The sequence below is a fragment of the Astyanax mexicanus genome, chromosome 3 (assembly GCF_023375975.1).
Source record: "Astyanax mexicanus isolate ESR-SI-001 chromosome 3, AstMex3_surface, whole genome shotgun sequence".
NCBI classification, from domain to species: domain Eukaryota; kingdom Metazoa; phylum Chordata; class Actinopteri; order Characiformes; family Acestrorhamphidae; genus Astyanax; species Astyanax mexicanus.
In genome coordinates this window covers 58,008,244-58,035,311 of record NC_064410.1, presented here as the reverse complement: position 1 = coordinate 58,035,311, position 27,068 = coordinate 58,008,244, and the positions used below count along the sequence as shown (strand labels likewise).

At 36.2% G+C, this 27,068-nt stretch overlaps 2 protein-coding genes across 6 annotated transcripts in view; both read left to right on the top strand.

Moving 5' to 3' along the window:
- Positions 1-27,068, top strand: part of LOC103043027 (interleukin-4 receptor subunit alpha) — a 679,179-nt gene that overhangs the window by 196,616 nt on the left and 455,495 nt on the right. The gene's annotated exons all lie outside the window — the stretch shown is intronic.
- axin1 (axin 1) overlaps positions 11,182-27,068 on the top strand; it is an 80,619-nt gene continuing 64,732 nt past the window's right edge. The window contains exon 1 of one of the 3 annotated variants that reach the window (XM_022683394.2): positions 11,182-11,603. The gene's annotated coding sequence lies outside the window, so the exon portion shown is untranslated. Of the gene's footprint in view, positions 11,604-12,229; positions 12,412-13,432; positions 13,588-27,068 lie in introns of those variants that run through there. The other 2 variants (XM_022683392.2, XM_022683395.2) reach the window with 2 other exon arrangements.

The window sequence follows — 27,068 nt, the reverse complement described above, 5'->3', positions numbered from 1 at the left end:
TTTAATAGCTAGCTCGCTGAAATGTTAATTAGTTTAATAGCTAGCTAAAATGTTAACTAGTTAACATAAGTAATTAAGTAATTTTAGATAATATGTGTGATAAAATAGTCACAACTAATTATTTAATTTAGGGATGTAGCAATGATATTGGAATTATATCGGTATAAGCCATGATGCTGTTATTTTTTAAAAAATTCAATATTTTAAACTGATATCTTTTTCATTCACTGTTTGCTGGAAAATGACCAAGCCCCTACAATTGGTCTACACTGCTCTAACTTACTTGAAAATGAAGTATTTTAAGAAAATTTTAAAAAATGTGATTACATTTTTTTTATCATTTTTTTAAAGTTATAAATTTATACTGCCTTCAAGTCCTCCTTGGAAATTCTTATTTACAAGTTTGAAGGTCATAATTACAACTTGACATGTGTTTTTTGGTCCTGTGGAAATGGACGCCATTAGGAAAATCCTTTTGTTCAAACTTTTGGTCTATTATCTTAAAAACAAGAGGTTAATCTTTGCCCTACTCCAAGAGAATAAAGTGAATACGACACACACAAAGGTAAGTGATGTTTTTATCTTATTAGAACTGTGAATCACACCAAACTTTTACGTTTTTTCATGTATTACTGGTGATTTGATTATTTATTATTTATTTTAGCTAGCTAGCTAGCTATATATTGACTCAATTTTAGATGATGTTTGTGATAAAATACTCACAATTAATAATTAAATTGCTGTTTCTGTTAATTGTATCCCATTATTACAGTACAAGCCCAGCATTTGTTAGCTAGCTAAACTGAGTTAGTTAGCTTAAATGCTAGCCAGCTAAAATGTGAGTTAGCTTTAATGCTAGCTAGCTAAACTAATTTAGTTACCTTAAATGCTAAGTTAGCTAGTTCAATTATTATTAGCTTAACTGTGTAGTTAGCTTTAATGCTATATAGCTAAAATGTTATTTAACTTAAATGCTAGCTAGCTAAATTGACTTAGTAATCTTAACTGCTGGCTAGCTAAAATGTAAGTTAGCTTTAATGCTAGCGAGCTAAACTAATTTAGTTAGCTTAAATGCTAGCTAGTTAAAATGTTAAGTTAGTTTGTTTAAATGCTAGCTAGCTAAACGTTAGTTAGTTTAATAGCAACTAGCTATCTTTTTAGTTAATTTAAATGTTAGCTAGCTAACATGTAACGTTAAATAAGCTTAAGCAATAGCTGGCTAAACTGATTTATTTAGCTTAAGTGCTAGCTAGCTATAATTTAAGATAGCTTTAATGCTAGCTATGTAAAATGTTAGTTAAATAACGTTAGTTAGCTATACTTTAAGTTAGTTTAAATGCTAGATGGATACAATGATATGATTAGTTCAAATGTTAGCTAGATAAAATGCTAAGTTAGCTAGTTAACTAACCTAGATTAGATAACTGTCTGCTGTAATATCCGCAAAACAAGCAGTAATGATGGCAATAATAACAACAACAATAAATAATAATAAAGTGTTTATCTTGAACATTTGTTCCCTGGTAGGCATTATCACAAGCTTTGTTTCATATTTCTTATTAAATCCTTTGTTATTCTTTGTCAGCCTCAGCTGCTTAAAAAACAACACAATAATAGTAACCTGAGGAATAAAATGAATTAAAAAGACCTACGAACTAGTCTAAACCTAATCTAATCTAAGACTCCAGGAGGGCTTCTCAACCTGTCAGGCCTGATTTAGGAAGCAAATCATTGTACTTGTGTTTATTTATTTATGAATTTGTAATTCAGATCAAGACCAGCTGCAGTATATCTCCTCTTATACTGTATACTGTCTTCCCGTCTTCTGTTCAGAATATTAATAATGCATTTTCTGTCTTCTTTATCTTGTGAAATCGTAAATGCGTGCATTTGTGTGTTTCCCCGGCTATGCAGTGTGTGTTGCTAACCCTAGCTTACATATGTGGTGTTTTTGCTCTTGTGTATGAGTGCAAGATTAAAAAAAATGTTTCAAGAAGCACAGATGGTATGGTCAGATGCACTGCTTATATCTCAGTGTCCTTTAATCTCCCCTTGTTCTGTGTGTGTTCTTTCATGGCAGGCCCAGGCTTCAGTCTTACAGCCTGAAGGGAGGAATAAACAAGCACCTCTGGGAGAGTGGGAGACAGCGAGAGGTGGGAGGGGGAGCAGCAGCATAAAGATGGGGAGAGGAGAGGAGCTTTGGAGCCGAAACCCGAGGTCTGAGCTAGTCTTGGTATCTCCGAATTGCAGAAATGAGGTGTTAGCATGGTAGGTGTTCTGGAGAATGTGCTGAAATTTGCGTAAGTGTTTTTGGTAAGCGTGCAATTTTGTCAGTTTCTAAGCCATTGTGATAAACCTCCACTGCATCGGCATGTGCACATATGCAATAGTCGCATCGCAAATCGCAAAGCAGTGTCACATAGGATAAAGAAAATCTAGAAAAATGAACATGGTCAAAACTAAAAAAAAAATTAATGTTAAAGTATCAGTATTTATGTTTAACCACATTTAAATAGTATATATTTAACTGTAACTTAAAGTAGTTTTGTGCAATAATCATGAGACAATTGCACAATTTCTACAGAAATGACCATTGTATTGTATTAAATCATCACACACAGATTGCGACCCGCATAAAATCTGTGATATTACAATAGTTATTTTTATTTTAATATATTTTATCAATATATATAGTACCAGTAATCTTATTCAACGTTTTCTTTTTTTTCCCTACATTGTAAATAAATACTTAAATAAATACTTAAGTAATCCAGACTATGAAAGAACACGTAAGGAATCATGTATTAAACTTTAACATGTTAAACCAACCAAATTTTCTGTAAAGCATTAAGGTGCTCTTATCTGGGAAGCTGTTAACTTGCAGATTCTGAGGCTGGTAACTCTGATGAACTTATCCTGTGCAACAGAGGAAACTCTTGCTCTTCCTTTCCTGGGGTGGTCCTGATGAGAGCTAGTTTTATCATAACGTTTTTAATTTGTCTTGATAGACCCTCATTTCTTAAAGTAATTTTTCCCTTTACCTAGTTGAGTAGTTATTTACAACTGATGCTTTCAAACACATTAAGAAGGCAAGAGATTCAAGACAATTAGACACAGTTGTTGAGTAAAAGCCATTTAAGGTGACTGTCATAAAGATACATCATAAAAAGGTGATACTTTGAATAATCAAAACATTTGAACATATTATGGCTTGTTTAACGCTTTGTTTGATTAGAAAATGTAACAAATAATGAAAAAAATCACTTAATTTATGATGTGTTTAAATGTTTACCTGGTACTGTACATATTTGTTTCCAATATTGTGCAGCCCTTTTGAATTTGAATGTATGTTTGCCAAGTGTGCTGGAAATGCTATAAGCTTTTTGGTAAACGTGCAACTTTGTCAAATTCTGACACTGTGATAAACCTCACCAGCACCGTAAACACACACTTCCTATGAATACATACATACACAAGGATAAATTACTCACTTTCTTTGGCTGCAAACGATGTTGAAACAGTGAATTGATATTCATAGTACTTTTTTTTCGTTTTTTGTTTGAATTGCTCACTGTGGTAGTCAGTAATACACTATGCAATATGCATGAGTCCCGACAAGCTCTACCTTCAGCAGAACTGCTGTGAGAGAAGTGTCTGCCTTGTGGCTGTTCGTTTGATAACACACTCCAGGGTTATTTCAAAGGGTTTTATAAACGAATACAGCTCATTATCATCAGGGACGAGCGTCAAGTAAGCCGCAGATGCTGAGACAAGGCCTTTCCCGATGGTTATTGTATGATTGAGTTATCGTACAATAAATGGACATGACCTCAGTATTTTTGCTGATCTCTGTAACTCTGAATTATGCCTATTTGAATCGATATTAAATCAAGTTGAATCAAAATGAAAATGCAATTAACTTGGGGCCTTGGGAAATGGTAATACAACGATTTGGGAAATCAATGATGATACCCAGCCCTATTTAATAGTATTATATTATCGTCATATTAATGACAAAAAAAGTGTCTTAAAATGACAATATTCATATTTATCGCAAAGAAATTCTCTTCATCCAAACAAAAACAGTTATTCTTTTGGCCTAGCTACAACTCTACCTACACATTTTTCACACTACAGCTCTGGAAAAAATAGGAGACACTTAAAAAAAGATGAGTTTCTCTGATTTTACCAAATTGAAAACCTTTGGAATATAATCAAGAGGAAGAGGGATGATCACAAGCCATCAAACCAAACTGAATTGTGTGAATTTTTGCACCAGGAGTAAAGGCATCAAGTTATCCAAAAGCAGTGTGTAAGACTGGTGGAGGAGAACATGCCAAGATGCATGAAACTGTGGATTTCTGAACTAATAAAACTTGAATATGAACGTATTTTCTTTGTATTATTTGAGGTCTGAAAGCTCTGTGTCTTTTTTGTCATTTATCTCTAAATGACAATATCTTTATTTTGAATTTGGGAGAAATGTTGTCTGTAGTTTATAGAATAAAACAACCATGTTCATTTTACTCAAATTTATACCTCTAAATAGCAAAATCAGAGAAACTGATTCAGAAACTGAAGTGGTGAGTTTGCCAATTTGCTTTAGAGCAAAGGGTTTGGTCGCCGATCTACAAACAACAGTCTGTGTACTGGGCATTAAACACTAATTGTGGGCATTAAATTCTTTGCTTATGATGAATGTTTCCCAATTATAAGTGCCTGCATTGTTCTCTAGTCGATGTTTGCCAGCAGCCCATAATACATATGTACAAATGGATTTAAGGTAATGAGAAACAGCAGAGGTAATTGGTTTCAGTGAGAGAGTGTACCAATGAAATAATATGGATGGATGGTTCAGCTTCTGGAATCATCCTTCATTAGAAATGCATAAGTAGAAGCAACATTGCCAATCATTAGAAGTGTATAAGTTAGAATAACATTACTTTTGTGAGAGACATCTAATGAATACATTCTGAGAGCATAAAAGCAGCAGAGAATGGGAGAGAGTTTCACACTCGATTCTTATCAAAGTCAATACAGCAGATACTTCTTGCCCGCTTTATCCAGCCATCATAGGGGATGGACTGGGCTTTGAGATGCTGGATTTGTAATGTTATGCAAGATTGATTTGGCGCACTGAGCGTTCTTTCTCCTCATTGATTTGAAATCAATGCAGCAGCACAACCTTGCAACCATTTATCAGCCACAGACTACCTCTTAATGAGGTGTTTTTATTCATATGCGCTTCAGCTTTATTCTGGTCTTCTGTCATGTTCCACTGTGAATGTAATAGAACTGAAAGTGTGGAGTGTTTCAGAGCAATGTTGTGTGTGCTGCTTGTGGTGTGAAATAAGTTATTCCAAGTAGTTCATAAAAAGAAACCTGATCAGTAATACAAGGCTAAAAAATACAAAAGCTACCCCATTTACCTGTTTAAGTGACCTATAGGCGAGTTGTAAACTACACACCATGCACTGGGTGTGCCAGTGAGTCTTTGCTATTGTAACAACGGGAAAAGTATCATGCAAGTCTTGTGCATTTCAGAATAAGTAAAAGTAATGTATCAATTGTCTTAATTAATCATGGGTGTGTTCTGGACATAACATAAAATAAACCAATCTACGTGTCACTTGCCTAACATTCCCTTTAAGAGCCAGATAAGCTATGACTTTGGCGAATTGCTATTTTAATGGCGCGTCGCACCTCTGCACTTCTCAGCAGAAGAAACTGACCTGCTCTTTTACACTATAAAGGTTCTCAAGCAGGTCATTTACTGGAAAAGCAATGTTATTTTATTTTGTATTCTGTTTATTGTTGATGTAAAGTTGGGTTTGTGCATTGCTATGTGTCTTTGTGTGTGTGTAATAAGTGGGGGTATAAGTTGCCAAGATAGCAATATGCCAGAAATGTACCTGTCTAGATACAGGGGTTGGACAATGAAACTGAAACCCCTGGTTTTAGACCACAATAATTTATTGTCCCGATGGACAATTCTGGTGGAAACAAGAGAGTTGAGGTGCACATTGAATTCTGCCATGATTTGGGCAGCCGTGGTTTTATGTTTTTAGCACCCGAACATCCCTTTTAGACAGCTTCCTCTTACAGCGTCCACAGTTAATCCTGTTGGATGTGGTTGGTCCTTCTTGGTGGTATGCTGACATTACCCTGGATACCGTGGCTCTTGATACATCACAAAGACTTGCTGTCTTGGTCACAGATGCGCCAGCAAGACGTGCACCAACAATTTGTCCTCTTTTGAACTCTGATATGTCACCCATAATGTTGTGTGCATTGCAATATTTTGAGCAGAACTGTGCTCTTACCCTACTAATTGAACCTTCACACTCTGCTCTTACTGGTGTAATGTGCAATTAATGAAGATTGGCCACCAGGCTGCTCCAATTTAGCCATGAAACCTCCCACACTAAAATGACAGGTGTTTCAGTTTCACTGTATATTTGGGGTGTAAAGTAGCAATGAGCATCGTGACATGCCTTGCACAGAATGTAAGATCGGGCCCAAAGTGTCTTGAGTGTCGGGAATATATCTTGTTAAAGCCAAGCCACATACAAATGCAAGTATAAACACACCCAAGACAAATTTAATACCACGTTATAACACAACCATCTCTCCATATGCATTCGACAACCAGACTATTCTCAGTAGAAACACCTATAATATTGAGCATATTACATGAGAATATTAAGTATATTAAATGAGCAAATTAATAAGCATATTGTTGTGTAAGGTGTACTTTTCCCAATGCTATGATAGCAAAGACACACTGACATGCCCTAAATCAAGCTGCACATGTGCGACTGACGGCTTACCTATAGACTGCTAAAATAGGGCCCATAATAGGAATCTGGTTACAAATTTGACAAAATGGTAAAACAGTTTTAGCTTCTTTTTTATTTATTTTTATACATTTTATATACAGTATTTATACAGTCAACTAGAAAATTCAGAATGTATTAACGAGGCTTATAATATGAACAAAGCCAAAGGGCATGTCTTTCTACAGAACATATATAACATAATACATCAGATTTCATAGGTGAACAATGACCCCAGTTAAGTGAAACTGAGATAAACACGTAATATTTACATTTTGAATGGATTTTTCCATGTGTCGTTTTGTTTCCTGCAGATCTGTGTTTATCCTTTGTGTTAATGTGGAATTGTGTGTGTTTAGGCAACAGTGGGATATGTATTGGAGTATTGGGTTAGTGCTGGTGTGATGTTTGTCAGAAGCAGAGGTATTTTCCTGATATTAAGTGGAAACTGGATCCTCTTTCTGACACACCCGTTAACCCTCAGGATAGTTGGTGCTTTTTCCTCACTTTTAGGACACACCTTCGGTGTCATTTGACATTGCAGTCTGTGTAGAATTTGATAACTTTGGTAGCTATCAGTCTACCAGCTTAGCACGCTCCTCTATTCATACACGTTTCCCAGCAACTAATCAACATCTAGAGTTTCCCTTTATAACAATAAGAGAGAGAATCATCCGCCTATCAGAGGTTTGCCAGTTTATCATATATTTGGCGATTTGCTGTCCTAAATATAAGTAAAACTATATATGGACATAAGTGATGGGACACATACTCATTTATTGTTTCTTTTTAAATAATTACAGTATATAGGTATAAAAGAGGTTAATTTGCTTTTGTTGGCATTCAGGGAAGCTTTTTTACTAGATTTTGGTGGACTGCTGTGAGATTGTGATTGTAATCATGAGAAAAACTTTAGTAAGGTCTAGATGTTTAATGATCACCACCTCATTCACCACCTTATTCATAAGCTCAAAAACTAATCATTTATGACCCAAAAATGTATTTTGTTTTAACTGGCTAAAACCCTTTCTCAGAACTATACCTCTGTTCAATATTAGAACTCAATATAAAAGAGTTGTGGAATTGGACAAAAGTATTGGGACACTTGCACATTCATTGTTTCTTTAGAAATCACATTTTCTAAACCTCTCACCCCCACTTACCCATCTCCCCCAGTCCCAAACATATTAATATGAGCTTCGTCATTGCAGAGAACACAGTTCCACTCATCCACAGCCCAATACTGGGGGCTTTATAGTCTCTAGTCCATGCCTGGCATTAGGCAATGGCATGGGGCTATATATGTGTGTGTTAATTTGCATACTGTGTCAGCAGTGACTACAACTGCATCAACTTGTATCTGAATGCATTAATTAGAAGGAGTGTTCGTAAACATATACAGTACTTTTGGACATACAGTCTATGTGAAACTTACCCCTTGAACTTTTTCACATTTTGTCACCTTACAACCACAAAGTTAAATGTATTTTATTGGGATTTTAAGTGACCAACACAAAGTAGGACATAATTGTGAAGTGAAATGAAAATGATTCATGGATTTAATATCTGAATCAAATATCAATCTAAAAAGTTTGAAATGCCCCATTTACTCTCTGAAATCCCTAAATAAAATAAAGGTCAATTAATTGCCCTCAGAAGTCACTTAATTAGTTAATAGTGTCCAGCTGTGTGTAATTCACTCTCAGTATAAATTCACATATTCAATGAAGACCTTGGTGGTTTGTTAGAGAACACTAGTGAACATACTGCATCATGAAGACCAAGGAACTCACCAGACAGGTCAGATGTTATGTTATTAAACATATCTTAAGCTTAGAGCATCCTAAGGAGTGCTCTGTTCAATCCATCCACAGATTGGGCAATGAGAGCACTGGTCAAAAAAGTAGCCAAGAGGCCCATGATCACTCTGGAGGAGCTGTAGAAATCCACAGCTCAGGTGGGAGAATCTGTCCACAGGACAGTTATAAGTTGTGCACTCCACAAACCTGGCTTAATGGAAGAGTGGCAAGAAGAAAACCATTGTTAAAAGAAAAACATAAGAAGTGCTGTTTGCAGTTTGTAGCCACAAGCCATATAGTAACACAGCAAACATGAGCTTAAGCTATTATGCACAGAAGAATAGGCAAAAATGTCTTTTTTGTCTTTAGATGTGCAAAACTGGTAGAAAACAAAAATTAAAAAGACTTGCAGCTGTACTTGCAGCAAAAAGTGTCTCTACTATGTACTGATATAACAATTCCAATAGTATTAAAACATTTTTATGTTCCCCAGAAATCAGTTTTTAAACACGTATTTTGCTATATGTTAAGGGGGCGGAGAAAGTGTTTCGTATAAAAACCAAGATCTTTATATTTATATTTATTGAACTTTATCTTATCCTTAATAATAATTGCTCTTTTGGGTGGAACTGAACTGTGAGATCTTAATTTCGTTCCACCTCATCTACCACATGTGATGTGAATGACAATAAAATCTCATCGAATCCTCTTAGAATAGATGCAGGTAAACATAAATCCAGCAAAAATCTAACTTTGAAGGAAGTAGTTGAGATGTTGAGAGCTAGGCTGAAGAACAAAGCTCAATTCCAGATTTCTCCTGGACGCCTCCAGCCAGCACCCCCAGTGGATGTGTTCAATTCCATCAGCACCTCACCTGATATACCATCATTACACATGCTGATTCAGTATGCTGATACCTTTATTAAGCTGCTGATATGATGAGAACCTTAAATAATTCTAGATTGCATAAGGAGAGATTTGGAGATGATTTAATGAACATAGTAAAGCCGACCAATGCCGATATCCCATGTTACACAGTGTATATCTGCCCACATTGATTTAATATACACATTAATAAATTACAGTATCATTACACTCCCATTTATGTCTTATTAACTTAAAAAATAACAAAAAAAAAATACAAAGAAAAGCTTAAATTAATGAATTTTAAAGTAGTCTTTTCAGTGTCGCCCAATTGAAGTAGTGCAGACATTGTATGCAAGACATTTTATTCAAGATACACAGTATGGATGCAGAGATTAAGAAAAAAACTTGATAATTTATTGTAACGTAAGATTACACTATATGCAGAGACCTGAAATATTGGATATTATTGTATAGTAATAATATTGGATTTATTGTATGGTAATAATAAAAGCAAAAACAATAAGAAGAACGACAACAACAGGAGAATTATGAAATACTGTATACTGTGATTCTATAACAAATGTGATATTTATTATCATTTTATCATTTATTATCATTTATTATCAAAGTATAAAAATACAGGAGCATATTTTGAAGCATTTTTGGAGCACGTCACAATCGCTCTTTTTGTTTAGATGATTTAATGTCTGAGAGCTAATTGCAATAAGAAATACTATCGGCATTTTAAGACACTTTAGTTTTCTGGTATGGTCATAACATAATTGCATAATAATGCCACTACGCCTTTTAAAACACCAATTAAATTTTAATTATGAAGAAAACTCAAACATTAGGTTTGAGATATAATTATTTTTTAAATATTGTGATAAATAAAACCTAAATAAAATAAAATTAGTCAACATATACCTGAATATACACACAGAACACTTACAAAAATTATGTTCCATATATCTTTGAAAGCAGAATTACTGAGGGTATGTCCATATATTTTACAATAAGTTGGTCATTTTAATATTGTGACCGGCCTAGTTGGGCTTAATTATTGTAATAAACTGTAAGATATTAATTATTTTGAACTACTTTTGAATTGTTATACATGCTTAAACATTGGGTCAGTTTGATTATTTTGTGCTATATGTGCAGATAACATATTTTTAATTGTTTTTGCAGCATAAAACCTTTTCTCTATGGCTTAATTAGTGCAATTATTGTGAACATATAAATGGATTTTTTTATTTTTTTATTCTTTATATTATGTATGTTAGGTTTAAAATATAGTATGCCTATATTACACACATACCATTCTTGTCAGTTTGACCATTTTAGGGATAACAATGTATTTAATTTAGACTACAACTGAGGCAACTTTTTATTTTACTATGATCTGTAAGGGGTAAAACTTTAGATTACACTAATTATAATGATTATGTTTATATCAGTCGAGCTAAAAATAATGTATATGGAGAAAAAATAATTTTACCTATTTTTTTTTATTGTTAAACATGTTTAAACATGAGTCAGTTTGGCTTGGGAACATGATCATTAATGTTCTTCCTTATTGTTGTAATTTGTAATATGTAATTCCAACAAATAGTTTCATTTGATTGTTGAACCTGGCTGTTGTGTGTTTCACCCTGTACCTTTTCTGTCTTTGCTTCTCCTAGAGATTGACCCCCCTCCCCCTTAAAAACCCCAGGATCCTAACAGATGAGCCCTGACTGTGGTGAGCTGTGGGGCCGCTGAGACTACAGGCCAGCTGCTATTTTATCCCCTGACTTTCTTTTTTCACTAGTCGCACTGCTGTTTTTGTACGACGGCGTGCGGGATCCCGACTGCCGCCTCTTGGGTAGCGCTCCATTGGCAGCCCGACGCGGTCCTAAATACAGCGGGACGAGGGGGTCCTGCGAAGGAGACAAAGTGTGGAGGGCGAATTTGCTTTAAGTGCGGCGGTGTCTACGCAAATGCAAGTGGCAGGCAACGGCGAGGATGTTTTGAATGGAAAATCTGGCATTGTGGGAAGAGTTTGCTGCCTCTGACCCCGGCGGCTACCAGACAGGCGAGTGTGAAATCTGTATGAAAGGTAAGCAGCTGATAACATTACCCAACAAAGGCAATATCATCTTTTCCCCCCTCTCCATGTTCCTCTTTCCACCATTCTTACACCATCCGTCTCCACCGATCTGGTCTTCTTACCGCGCTTCTTTATTTCTCTCTCTCTTTCTCTCTCTGTGTGTCCGCCGTGTTCGCCGTTCACTTTTACTTTCTTGTTTTTAGGAGTTGTCCACTTCTTTTTAGATTGAAATGCACCCGACATCAAATAACACACAGAAGAATTCGGCATTCCGTAAAACAGTGTCGTGAAAAGAGCGGTGTTCTTCACCAGTCCGCTTCCCCCCCTTTCTTTTTTTCCTTTTCCCATCCCGCTCAGGATGGACTCACTGCATGGACTGACTGGCCAGTGCTCAGCTGTCCTTTCATTTTCAAAGCTCGGTTTGATTTTCGTAATCGTCGCCCCTCCAAAGCCTCGTCTCTTCTCATCTCGCCTCGTCTCGTCTCATCCCTCGCTCTGATCAGATCCAGCCCTATGTCTGATGTTTACCTAGCAATTAGGAGCAAATCACTTGTGCCTGTGGGGTCTGTTGCCATAGCTACAATAGGGTTTCGAGGTCTATCATCTGGTCCCGCCGTCCACCAATCAGCTCGCAGAGCTGAGGCTGCAACATAAAGTAAAGATGCACACCTTTCACCAACACGCTAGTCAGGAACAGAAACCATGAGGAACCATGAGTATTAGAAAGTACTCCAGGGTGGCAAGTCGGCAACTGCGCCCAGTCATGGCGGATCACGGAAATCACAGCGGAGGAGGAGACACCCAGCAGGAGAGGCAGGTGAGAGCATCATCACCACCATCCATTTTGAGACTTAGCATAGCATAGACCACTACATTGACTACTACTACTACTCCATGAAACAAGGGACTGAGCTAACTGGGCTAACAGGATTAGCATTGCGCGCCAACAACAATAACAACCAAAAAAAAAGGGGGAAAAAAGCGTGAGGTTGATCATTTTGTGTGATTATGGTTTGGTCAAACGGTTTAACCATGGACGGTTACAACGCGGAAGAAAAGAAGAAGAAGAATTAATAAAAGAGAAAAGATTTAAGCGTGTCTGTGTGTGTACTTATCGTACACAAAATTATCGTCAAAGGCTGAGCTCGGATCAATTCTCTTTTTCAACTCTCTCTTTTTTTGTTTGGGCAAACCGCGATCAAAGAACTCCAGCCGAGCTCTTGTTTGGTTTTTGATACATTTTTTTTGCTCCCCAATTTGTGAGCGCGAAGATCCGCCGAGGAAAACTTAATTTGATCGGTCAGACCATCTACGTCTGGGTTCGAGTCTTTTGTGTTGGTCTATGTGCGTGGCTGTGTGTGTATAAAATTGGCCTCGATTAATCATAGCACTCTAAATCTCATTACTTGGAACATCTGAGAGGACGCCATCTTCAAACGCACTCTTTGGGAGGGGGGTCTGGTTGGTTGGGGGGGTGGGGGCTTGAAATTTGGGCCTTCTTCAGATCACAGGCCTCAGATCCTGGATGAATTTTTGTTTTGGCTGGATATGTTTGGGACGGAGCGGCGAGCGCCCGGAGAATAAGCGACGCGGCGAAACGTAGCAGCCGGAGCTCCACGTTCCTCGCTTGCCCCTCTATCGAGCGGCCCAGGAGCCTGTCGATACAGCGATATGATGTCAGTAGGAAAGGAAGCAGGGAAGAACCCCCAATAACGGTCTGAGAGGAAGGAGGTGGGTGGAGGGGGGGGGTGGGGTGGTGGCGGCTGTGGTTGAAAGCAGTAGGCAGTGGAAGAGAAGAAGGGACGATGGAGGGGAGAGGAGGACCATCACCACCAGCTGAGATTACCCGGACGAGATTAAAGATGGCGGCTGGGCATGCCGCAGACTGCGTAACGCAGGACGCGATTTATTGGAAGACAATCGGGATAAGTCTACAGTTCAGATCAGCAGGAAGTGCCGCACGCTGAGGTGACCCCACGTCCACGTGAAGATGGTAGGTGCGCCGATTGAGTGTCGTTTCATCACGTTTTATCACCAAGTGTAATAATGGTGCCTGTTACTCCTCCCACTTTGGGAAATACATTTTTTTGTGGTTCTTTTCCCCCTCCTCTTTTCCTTATTTCCGATATTTATTATTCCGCTTACGTTTTTTTTATTTTTTCTTGTTTTTTATTTGTCTCATCATGCAGAGCGTAATGTTTCCGTTGTGGCCCTGTTTCTTTCAAAGCCTGCGAAACATCAATCGCTCGGGTTAAGAAGAAGGAAAAAAAAACGCTACCAGCTCAAAGTGCAAATAATAATATAATGGGTAGCTTTCATGTTTTCTCATGTGTTTTTATCTCTCTCTCTCTCTCTCTCTCTCTCTCTCTTTCTCTTTTTCTCTCTCTCTCTCTCTCTTTCATTCTTTCTCTCAGTGTTTGAGTGTTCGTCCAACTTAGCATTTAGCACTTAGCCCAGTCTTAGTTCTTCAATAACGCTTTCAATAATGTCAGTTTAAAAGGTTTTTTGCCCACTGACCCACAGATAGCTACACGTCGCTACGCCACTATCGCTCAGAATCTGCCTCTCTTCAGAATAAACACAAAATAATGCACAAAAAAAAGCGCATTTCGTTTTCTTCGCTTTCCTTCTCTCCCTTCGCTTTAATATTAATCACAAGCTTCGTCGCTAAGTAAACTCCAGGCGGCAAATCATTTAATCCTCTGTGCCTAATCCACTCCTAGGATTGTTAGGCTCGATATATTCAGCTATGACAAAAGATATCAGCAGGACTCCAGAATACATTTTGACAGGCTTTGGGTTCCTCCTCCTCTCCCCAGACTCTCCGACACTTAAAAGAGCAGCTTATCAATACACCAAAGGCGCCCTCTCTTTATGATGTCCCAATCATTCAAAATAGCTTGACTATTCTCCACCACACTCGCTTTTTCTGCCTTTTCTCACTATAAAAAAAGAAAAAAAAATCCGAGCTCCCCCGACAGTCATTTCAAAGTTTGCTTCTCTATTCTGATCTGATCTTTCTTTCTGTGTCTCAAAAATCCCCTCAAAAAGACTGTTTCATCACTTTTCGTCATTTTTCACAGCCTTGCCACTTCTATCACTTTCTTATTTGTTTATTTAATTTTATTTTTTGCTGCCAAACCATTAATTGGACCTCTAATTGACTCTGACTCCTTTGAAGGAATCTGATTATCTCTCTCTGTCTCTGTCTCCCTCTCTCTGCATCAAAAGTGCTGTGCTCAGTTTTAACATCTAAATGGGCTTTTGTCAACTGATCAGGCCCCTCAAAAGATAAGCCCATTTCAAGCACAGCCTACAAGCAGGCCTAAATCTGCACTGGCAGCTGTAACAAAAACCAACACAGAAGAATTCGGAGGGACCAAAGTGTTGTTCTCCTGTCAAGGGGGACTTTTATCATGATATCAGGATAAATTCCCCACTTTCTTTTGTTGTTTTTAGATTTTATTTCTGTCTGATCTAAAAAGTTTTAAAGCTGCTATTTCAGAAAAAGTTAAAAAAAGAAAACCAGCAAAAAGGATAAAGATATGCCAATTAGTTTGAGCATTCTGTGAAAATCTATTTTTATATATTTGTTAAAATAAATCTATTTTTAAAAATATTTCATTTATTTATAATTGGCAAGCAGGGCTGCATAACATGCTCTTCCATTAATCACATTATCACATATCAGCACTATTCATTCTTCATTTGTTTTGCTTTTTTATATAAGATTTGATATATAAGAACTCTTTTTAATAGCTGTATCAAAAAATAATACATACATGTACTGGGAAAAATATGTTAATAGATTTTCTCTTAAAATAAATATATTCATGTTAATATATTAGATATTTGTAATTGGCAAGTACATAGAAACACTATGTGGCTTGTTCTTTTATTAATCTATATATCAGCTGTAATATCAGCTACTTTTTTTTACCTATGATATAAAAGGGATTTAAAACTACCATTTCATAAGATTTCCAAAAACAAAAAACTAAAGGAAAAAAGTAGCACATTTTTATTGATGCACCATTAGTTTGTATAGTGTGGTAAATCTATTATATTTATTTATTTTAATAAAATCTATTTAAATATGTTTTATTCATAATTAACGAGTAGGACTATATGCCTTATTTCTTTATTATTGCACATATCTACACTATTTATTCTTCACTTTTTAACCGTTATTTTAAAATAAAAAGGTTTATAACTGCTGTTAAAAAACAAAAACGACTTAAAAAAGAAACTAAAGAAATAAGAGAAACTAAATTATAATAGGAGCACATTTCACAGAGGTGGGAAAATCTGGTTTTATATATTTATTAAAAGAACCCTATTTGTTTAATATATATGTTATATGTTTATAACTGGAAAGTGTGAATGTGTGGCTTTTATTAATGCACATATCACCAATATATGTTCTTCACTTTTTTCTTGCTTTTGTTTTTTTAAGATTTTAGGCTACATTTAGTCATTTCTGTCTAAAATAAAACTGCTAGTTCAAAAAAAGCATGAAAGGAACACATTTCACAGATGCAACCTATTTGGTTTTGGCTTTTTCTTTTATTAATGCACGTATCAGCAGTATAAATCCCTTACTTTTTTGTAATTTTTAAAGATTTTAGACATTTGCAGAGTTTATATATTTGTGTAAAAACAAATTTTATTACTGTTGTTTCTGATAACAGGCTAAAGAATAAAGGATATTAGTTAAAATGTTCAATATACCTTTTTTTTTTTTACCAATGTTCATCAGTTTAAGCCTTTGATTAGTAACTATTAGTTAAGTAATAACTGACAGACTCTTCTGATATCAGTCTAAATCTCTCGCTCAGCTTTCTGTAGTATTTAGATCAGGTGTATAAACTGAGAGCGCTGGTTCTGTTCTGTTCTTATCTGACACCACCTGTTGCTGAAACGCTGCTAAATGAAAGCTTGTACAGTTGGACCGAGTCTGTCCGGGGAACGGCACGCTCCGGCCGAGCCGCTGTGATTAGGGGCCAAAAGAACACCTGCAGGCCCCGGCCCTTTTCTTCAGGATCTCATTCAGCCGGCGTGGCTGTCATCGCCTTTTTTATTGGAAGCTTGAGCTGCATATTAGTCTGTCACAGCTCCTGAAATGCTTTAGCGTTAGCCGCGGCGCGCGGGACTCAGTGGTGACGTGCGGGTCAGGGGCTGGAATGTGCTTTGTCTTCTTTCTTTTCTTTACAGACCACAGTTCTGTACGCCACTTTAGCTGCTTCAGCAGCAGCATGAATTGACTGCATGCTGATGAATTTGATGAGACATGAGGGTTTATAGCTGTTTAAATGTGGTAGATAGTGGCAATAAATGTAATCAAGCGGTTAAAACACAAGAATTAGTCATTACAAAAGCAAAATCTCAGCTAAACTGAGAGTAGGGCTGCATAATACACCATTTAAGCACCATTGTCACAATGTGCACATGCGCAGTAGTCACATTGTAAGACATCATGTACATGAAATTAAATAAAATTGAAAAGTATATATTCACCATTATTTTTTTGGGGAATAATCAGTTATTTTTTTCTTTTTTATCAATTTGATCAACTTCTTAGATAAAAAAAACTGAAATGTTTTAGTGCTTTATTTAGACTTATATTTCTTCATTTATGAAGGTTCCCAAAAAGGAGAAATTATTGATGTATGTTTTTTTTTTATTGGAAGAGTTCACGTCATTTTACACATTCACACTGATTTAATTTTTTTTTTCGTATCTAAACGTACCATAAGCCCAATAGAATGTATTTTACTCCTATATTGAATATACTGAGCACATTATAATCATGACATTTTTGATGCAAAATATATACAAAAAAAACCCTATTGTATTGTATTGGAACAGTGAGGCCAATCCCTTCATTTCTGTCTTAGAATAATATATACATATAGAAACATATAAGGTTGGCAAAAGATAAAAAAAATTTGGATTTTATTCCCAGATATTTACATCTGGATCTGAAACACAGTTCAGAAGTATCTTTTTTCTGAACCCACCTCTTTGTCTTGTGAGAAAAAATTGGATCATGTGACTGTCAGGTGTGTTTTGTTGCCCAGGTGTGTCCTGTGCATTTATAGTTAGAGGAGTAACCAACATGAAAACTAGTGAGCTATAAATCTGTGGGAGAAAAACACAATTATGAAGCTGAGAGAATGTTGGACATAGCCAGTACAACCATTTGCAATGCCCTGATGAAGAAAGTCGTCACTGGTGTACTAAGTAACAGATGTTGAACAGTTAGACCAAAGAAAAACACTGCAGTTGATGACAAAGACATTGTGAGTGCTGTAAAAAAGGACCGTAAAACTGCTGTTAGTGACATCGGCAACAACCTCCAGAGGGCAGGAGTGAAGGCATCAGAATCTACTGTTCACAGAAGACTTCATAAACAAAAGTACAGAGGCTTCACCAGCAGATAAGACCAAAAAGACAAATATAAAGGCCAAGCTGGAATTTACCTAGAAGTACAGAGACAAGGCTGTGGACTGATTATGAACTGATGAGACAAAGATTAACTTTTAGTACTGTGATGGAAAGACTTAAGTGTGGAGAAAGAAGGATCTGCTCATGATTCCAAACAGACCAGCTCCCCTGTGAAATACAGTGGAGGTAGTGTTATGGCTTGGGCTTTTAACCCCCTTAAAACAAACACCAACTGAGAGAGCCTGGAAAAGTATCACAAAAGAATATTGCAAAAGTTCAGTAATGTCAGTGTGTCACAGGCTTGATGCAATTATTGCAAGGAACAGATTTTCAACTACATATTAAGTCTTATTCACTTTAATCTATTTTAAATTGATTTGTTCAGATACTTTTGCTAATAAGAACAATGGGTGGGTTCAGACAAAAGGTGCTATCTTCAAAACTGTGCATCAGTTTTTGTGTAAATACCTGGAAATAAAATGTTGATCTTTTGCCTCATATTTATCTTTTCATGTCAAACCCAAAAGTTTTCATTTCTACAGCAGGCCTCAATTGGCCTGTTCCAATACTTTTTGTAGGGGAGTGTAGATGGGTACTAATAAGACACATTATCAACATTTCTTGATCTATAGGCAATCATACTAATTTATGGCAAGGAGGGGCACCCTATTGGGCACTCAATTACTTTTTTCCACAAGTAGGGCAGATAGTAGTGCACTTTATCTCTATTGTGCCACTCTAGAAGGCACTTTTATGGGAGAAAAACACAATTATGAAGCTGAGAGAATGTTGGACATAGCCAGTACAACCATTTGCAATGCCCTGATGAAGAAAGTCGTCACTGGTGTACTAAGTAACAGATGTTGAACAGTTAGACCAAAGAAAAACACTGCAGTTGACGACAAAGACATTGTGAGTGCTGTAAAAAAGAAGGCACTTTCTAGAAGGCACTTTAGCTATACCTTTTTCAACCATGGGGGCACTGGGAAGTGCCTCCAACTCCGCTAGTGGTTTTGACAATATTACGACCTAATAGTACACTCTCTGTTTTGTCAGAATTTAGTAAGAGAAAATTGAAAAAATAATTTCTTTAATTTTGTCCTTTTTTATTGAGACAGATGTGCTTTTTTTGTTATATAGTAGCTGACATATAAAGTTAGGTGTCGTCAGCATAGCAATGAAAACTTTTTCAATTTAATCACTATAATCCAAAGCTGCCCAGCTTAGCTAAGGCTATGACAGCATGTTATATGAGTTTCAGGACAAAATAGAATAAACTATAATTGTTAACAAATAATAACTAATCAAATTAACAAAGATTTGACAGCTTTATTACCCATTTCTCACCTCAGAACTGGGTAAACAGTTTATTTGAAATATGAGAACTTAAAAACGTAAAATTACGAGTCTGAACAGTGCAGTGTCTTTTGAGTATTTTCATTCAATTTTCTTGGCAAGTCTTACCATCTTCAGTTTTCAGGGCGGAGCAATAACACATTCTGGAACTTTATCTAATTCACATAAGGGCAAAAGGGTACCATGAAATGGGCTCTCATTAGGACAAATAATCTTTTTGTCAATTATTTATTTTTTGGCAAAAAGTAGGCTCCCTATCAGGCACTCTTTCACTTTTTGACCTCAAGAAGGGCAGCCAATAGGGCACTTTGTCCCTTGTGGCACTCTAGAGGGCACTTAAGCTACATGCTTATTCAACCAAATCCAGTTTGCCAGCATTACATTTACAATGCATGCTGGGTATTTCTGTTTGTTTTTGTTGCGTTCCAGAACTTCTGGACAACAGAATATGACGTCAGAAAAATAGAAGAGGATTCAAGCCCACACCAGTATACATATCGAAAAAATGGGCTACAACTTTACTGTTCTTGGAGGAGCCTGTGTACTTTGGGCTGAAGAGAGTGCTTTAATGCAGTCCCTCATGTGTTGGTCCTCTGTGGTTTCGCTGCAGAGGTCTCTTTGGCAGGTTTATTATCTGCCTCTGCTCTCGGTATTGGTAAAGCTGAACCATTGGGTTTGTTACAGACAATGGAAGACATGAGAGGCAGTGTTGGGCCTGTGTAAGGCCAGCTTATCATACGTACCATATGTGCAGCAGAAGAGAGAGCCGTGAATGAGTGCAATTAAAAAAAACAGTGGATTTTAGTGGATTCAGAAATAAACATGGATGCAGCTCCAGCCCAAATCAGTGAACGCTGCCACTGGATTTATGTCCAAACGCCTGGTTTAATGGGCCATTCTTCAGCCTGTCATGTTTATTTTGAGATTAGCAAGCTTACATCTTAATTGTTTTCTACTTAAGCTCCTCGCTCTGTTTCCAGTTCCAGTGATGATGCCAGGCACTGTCCGCGAGTGACAGCGTTTCTCATTTTGAGAGGAATTTTAAGAGAAAAGTGACAGGCGATTGGGCAGCTGTGGGATTGAATGTCAGAACGGCTAAATGCAGAAGATTTGCCTCCATGTGTCGGAGATGAGCTTAGCTGACTGCTCAATGGAGCTGTGGTTGGTAGTGTGGAAGGGCTCAGTGGGAGTAAATGCTTTATATTCAGCATTTACACTTACAGTTTGGTGGTTCTGGTGTGTTCTAAAGGTTCTGCCCAAGGAATGTAACTAGCTTTTGAAATGAAACTGAAAAATTAATGAAGGGAGAAGTCACTTTTTCAGTCAGTGTTCATTTAGTTTTGTACACAGTTTCAAAAGATGATTGCCTTTACATTGTCTTGATGCCTTAATGAAGAACAGACCAATGGAAATTGACATGCCAAATGTCATGAGACAGGAACAAGTAGGATATCCCAAGACTGGTACTGTACTGTACTGCATATGCTTATATTAAACTTAAAGCTCCACTAGGTAGGATTGATATTTTGTGCTCTCGGGCTCCCCCTACAGTTGTAGAGTGTAATAAAAGTTTCAGGCTGATTAGTTTCTCTTTCTCGTTTTTTGGCTTTCACAGACATATTCGGTCTCTTTCCAGCTTCTGCCAGAGTGTCTGTATGTTAGTTTGTAAAGAATGAACCAGTAGTCCTTGTAGAACTGTTAGAACTAAAGGTCGGAAAGCAGGTCGCAGTTCTTGCAAGCGTTGGTCGCGGCCGCCTTTGGAAAACTTACAGAGTCTGGTTTAAGCTCAGAGGAGCCCTGCATTCCTCCTATTACACCTCAATGCAGCGCTGCAGTAAGTTTTAAGCTGTAATTTTACTTCTTTAAAAATATCAAAAAGCAAGGAAATCCTACCTAGTGCTGCTTTAAATAATCTGCTAATGAGGTTAGCTAATTTTTCTTAGTAAGATTTCTTAAAAATGTTAAAATCCCTGAAGTAAGACTTGAATTAAAGTAAAACCCTCTGCTTTTACATATTTAATTTGGAAACAAAAACCAGAAAACTTTTTGTGCTAATTTTGAGTTCAAATTATTTAAAATAATGTAGAAATTTTAAGAGACACTTACAATGTGTCACTATAAGACATTTCCTATCAGAGAAATTAGATCATTTCACATGCTAATATTTAGGATATAACAGTGTTTTTCATGTCATCCATCGCTGGTTTTAATGTTATGGCTGATCAGTATATGTTTTTCTTGTAGACTTTAGAGTCACAGACGAGCTCTTTGGGGTGAACTAAGATCCGGCCACAAAACTTTTGAATTGGCAACTCTTTAACATTTAGCTTCTTCGCCTAAAAAAGTTTGAAATGGTATAAATTGTCAATACCAGGCCAATTTAATATGTGGCATTGAATTTTTTTACATATTGGATTTGTGGTAATGTGTCTGAATGCAAAAGAAAAAAAAACTTAAAAATAACACACCTTAAATTTAGTGTTTTTTAATTATTTTACAATTTTATGCATTATAGATAATACTAAAGCAATCCAAAATATGAAAAAAAAAATCATATGGAATTCTTAAGTGTTAAACAAACCAGAATATGTTTTATATTTTAGATTCTTCATTCAAAGTAGCGAACTCTTGCTTAGATGACAGCTTTGTACATCTTGGCTGTATTTTCTCAGTATGAGGTAGAGTCACCTGGAATTCAGGCTTTCAGTTAACAGCTGAACTGAATTCGTCAAGAGTTAATTGCTTGTATTTCTTGTCTCTCAATAAAGTGTTTGAGAGCATCAGTTAAAGTAAAGTAGTGAAGAGGTAGAGTTACAGGTATACAGTGAATAGTGAATATTTGAGTAATGCTCTAATCCAGATTATGAGAAGCAAGAACTACTCAACTAAGTAAAGAAAAAAATACTTTATGAAATCAAGTTCAGTCAATCCAAAGAATTTTTAAAGTATTGTCAAGCGCAGTTACAAAGACCATCAAAAATATTTTGATGAAACTGGCCCTCATCAGGAAAGGAAGAGCAAGAGTTACCTCTGTTGTTTAAACAGAGTTAAAAACTCTGAAGATAACAGCACCTAAATGCTTTACAGAGTATTTTGGCTTGTTTAACACTTTTAAGTTACTACATGATCTGGATGACTTCAGTACTGCATCTTAGTTGCCATTTTGGAGAAGGTTTTTGCATTACAGTGATGATATAACACTTGTATGTTAATATCTTACTCACATTTAATGAACAATAAGATTTTGATGTCTGTAAGTACAGCTGAATCATGCTAAGTCATTTTCAGGATAATTAGTGGTCTTTGGACCTTACGGTCAAGATGTCTTAGTGATTCATAAGGCTGTTGGTGATTCAGCAGGTCTAAACTGGCTGTAGAAGTGAGCTCAGATGTTCAGTTTGATGGCAAGTTACAGAACTCATGAGAGAGAAGGCAAATAGAGCAGAAAATCATTCCATGCTGTGTTTTTGCGTCTGTATGTTAACCATTATATCTGATTCTACAACCCCAAATCAGAAAAACAGTTGGGACAGTCTTTTTCCATTTTCATTTCATTGCTGATGGTATCAACCGAAGATATTTTATGTTGTGTAATCAACTTAATTTCATTTTTATTTATTAATATATATAAATTTTATGCCTCAAACTAATAAAAAAAAGTTTTGATTGGGTCAGTTTTGGGTTAGTAATGAAGTAAAAAAACACTAGAGTTATTGAAATATTAAAAAAAAAATATTCCTCCGGGAAAGACTGGAAGGGATTTGCATATTCTCCCTCTACAGCCCATAATATAATTTAATCATTTAAGGCAGGGGTGTCCAAACTACGGCCCGCGGGCCATTTGCGGCCCGTTTTTTTTGGAGTGGCCCGCGAGGTATTTTAGAAATAGAGTGAAAGTTGGCCCGCTGTTAAGCAGGTTTTTATAATATGAGATTCGAATGAGATTTGAATGCTAGGTATCAAAAACAGGCCAAAGTGTCTAAAAGCGGAGAGAGTGCGCATTTCTAGTGCAGAGAAATGGGCCAAAGAGTCTAAAAGCGGAGAGAGTGCGCATTTCTAGGGCAGAGAAATGGGCCAAAGAGTCTAAAAGCGGAGAGAGTGCGCATTTCTAGCGCAGAGAAATGGGCCAAAGAGTCTAAATGTGGAGAGGGTGTGCATTTCTAGCGCAGAAAAACGGGGCAAAAGAGTCTAAAAGTGGAGAGAGTGCGCATTTCTAGCGCATAGAAATGGACCAAAGAGTCTAAAAGCGGAGAGAGTGTGCAGTTCTAGCGCAGAAAAACGGGGCAAAAGAGTCTAAATGCGGAGAGGGTGCGCATTTCTAGCGCAGAAAAACGGGCAAAAGAGTCTAAAAGGGGAGAGTGCGCAGTTCTAGCGCAGAAAAACGGGGCACAAGAGTCTAAAAGCGGAGAGAGTGCGCATTTCTAGCGCAGAGAAACGGGCCAAAGAGTCTAAAAGCGGAGAGAGTGCGCATAGTTGCCGTAATTAAGGAGTTTAATATTAAGAGACATCATGAAATTAAACATCAATTTGAAAAATCTTAGTTTGCACAACACTGTCAAAGATAAAGATAGTAAGTCAAGTAAAATGGTGTGTAAATGAAAGTAATCAGAAAGAAAGTATTTTTTAAAGTGGTATATTTCATTATTTGTTTTATTACAGAGTCTGTGGCCTGTGACTTTAAATATATTTCTCCTTCTGGCCCCAACAAAAAAAGTTTGGACACCCCTGATTTAAGGAATCAGAAGTGTGTATAATCAGTGTGTACATGGTAAGAGCACAAGTCTAAGCTGAACCCTCATATCTTCAGGGACTATCCAGACTGTTATCAGCAACAAGTCCAGAAGCCAGGGTCTGTCATGTTATGGGAGTGTATTAGTACACTTCTGTGATGCAGCATTAATGCAAAAAATACTGGAACATATACTGCCTTCAAGACCACATATTTTCTAGGGATGAATATTGTATGTCCATTTATTTTTCAACAAGACAATGCTAAATCACATGCTGCACACATTACAAATGCATGGCTGTAAAAAGGAGAGTACCATGAAATGAAAAAAAGAAAAGCCTCAATGATGACCCTCTACTGTTGCAGACTTTAAGATGTGTTTGCAGGAAGAATGAAAAAATGACAAAATAGCACCTAAAACACTTCGTCACTTGGTATCCTCTGTACCAAACCGTTTTGCGAGAAGAAAAGTAGTAAATTCTTTACTGTCTCAACTTTGTTTGGAGTGTGTTGTAGGTCTGTAATGCAGGAATGGATGTACATTAATAAATTATTGTAATAAGTTGAGCAGACAAATCATAAAACATCTGGGGTTGCTACTGTCTGCAATCAAATGAAAGTCAATGCAAAAGTAAGAAACACTGTACATTTTGCAATGTCGTACTGTCTCAACTGTTTTTGATTTGGCATTTTTCATATATTTTCACTTGTGGCATTGAAATCGAAATTTTGGATTTGCGGTAATGTGCAAAAAGAATGCAAAAGAAGAAAAGCTTAAAAATAAGTTTAAAGAAACCGAGAACACAACTCAGTTAAGTGGGTGTGCCTGAATTAGGTGTCCTTTTTACTGTGTGCTGGAATGTATTTTTGGTGATAAGCCGAACTGCAGATGCTGGAACAGCTTGATAGCACCTGTGATGCTGAAGAAAATGAAACCGAAACTTCTTGTGAAGCACTGCTATTTAGTGCATGATTGTCAATTTAGGCATGTGAACTGTTCAAAGATCACATTACATAGATTGTGTGAATAGCGGAAATTAATAAAAAACATCAGATTGGTGCGAAAATCATATTTGTCCCACTTTGTACCTGCTGTGGAAAAATGCGGTTAAATCGAGATTGGAAGCAAAATTTGCAAAACAAAATGCATTATTGTCTGTGAATTACCAACCAATCACTTACAAAACATTTGAATAATTTACTTAAAAACCAACATTTATCTTATTAAAATATATATTTTAATATCCTGTTGTGAATAATTTTAATAATTAAAAGATAATTGCACTTTTAAAGAGTGTTGAATTACTCTAGAAATGACAAAAATATTATTTTAATTTCCGTAGTAATATTTATATTATAATTCTATAATAATAATAATAATAATAATAATAATAATATAATTACTGCAATAATTTCAAAGATAATCTGTTGTCCAAAAAATATATATTTATATTATAATTGACAAGCCTAATTATTTTATATTAGGGCTCCAATGATTAATCGATATAATCGGCAATGTCGATTATTTAAATTCGTCATTGTCGACATTTTAAAAATGTGTTAATTTTTAACAGTACACTAAATATCAGCACTTTTCACGTTTAAACAACATCTAGACATTTAAATGCCTTTTAAATCTCATGTTTAGCTGTTTTTCGGTTGTTTTTAGAGAAGGAGGACATGGCAAAAATAATCGTGGACTAATCGACTAATCAAAAAATGATCAGATTAGTTGACTATCAAAAAAATCATTAGTTGCAGGCCTAATATATATTATTTTTTATGATGTTGGATTGTTTGTTTACCTAAAATATATTACTTCATATTGCGTCCAGGGCTGCCAAAATTGTATAGAATGAAAAAATGTGGAGCACTTTCAACTTTTTCCTTTTTTTACTCTGGTAGAAATCCTGCTTGAAGTGCAGTTTCCCTGAGCACGGTGCATCACATGATAATGTTCTTGTTATGTTCTTAATTGCATTGTAATTGAGGGGCTGACATCATGCTGAATTATATTTATGGGCCTGCTATCATGCTCTGCGTCACGTAACACTCAGGTTTATGGAGCAGGCTGTCCTTGAAACTGAAAATTACTCCTGCTGATAAAGACACGCTGTAATACCACAGCTCCTTCATTACTCACACACCACTACGCTCTGTAATGTATTCCTGAATTTAGCCATTTTGGTGGCAAATTTTTATATTGTTACATGTCTCAAAGTTAGAGTACTGTGGATTTCAGACTACACAGAAATCATATTTGTCATGCTTATTCACTTTTTATTTTTACTTTTAATTTCCTCTCATGCATGCGTCTATTAAGAAGAATTGGTGCCACATTAAAAAGTGTGTAAATCGTGTAAAAATTAAAATACAATCCACAAAATGCATTTCTTTTTCTCACAAACATGCAGAATATGTGCAAAACCACTATTATAATACATTTTACTGCACTTGATCTCTTTATTGAAAAACAATACACAAGAATTTACATTTTCAAAAGCAAACGCTGAATTTGTGTCAGAATTGCACTTATCTTGCAGAGATGGAGCTTTTTTTTCATTTGAAAACACAATGTTTGTGTTGGTTATTATGCATGAGAATTTATTTCATAATTTTTATGTACTTTTCTGATTGTATTGTTTTTGTGCCCTATCATACAATACATATATATGTATACACACAAACAATGAAACTGAAAGACCTGGTTTTAGACCACAATAATTTATTGTCCTGAGGGACAGTTCTGGTGGAAACAAGAGAGTTGAGGTGCACATTGAATTCTGAAATTGTAAAATATGTTGCGGCTTGCCATAAAAAATAAAAAATGAGAATATAAAAGGATTTAGCCAGAAAGTATGATATCCGTGTAGTTCGAAATCCTTTAAATCTCATATATAGTCAATTTTAAATTGTTACACAGTGTTTGAATGCAATGTAAA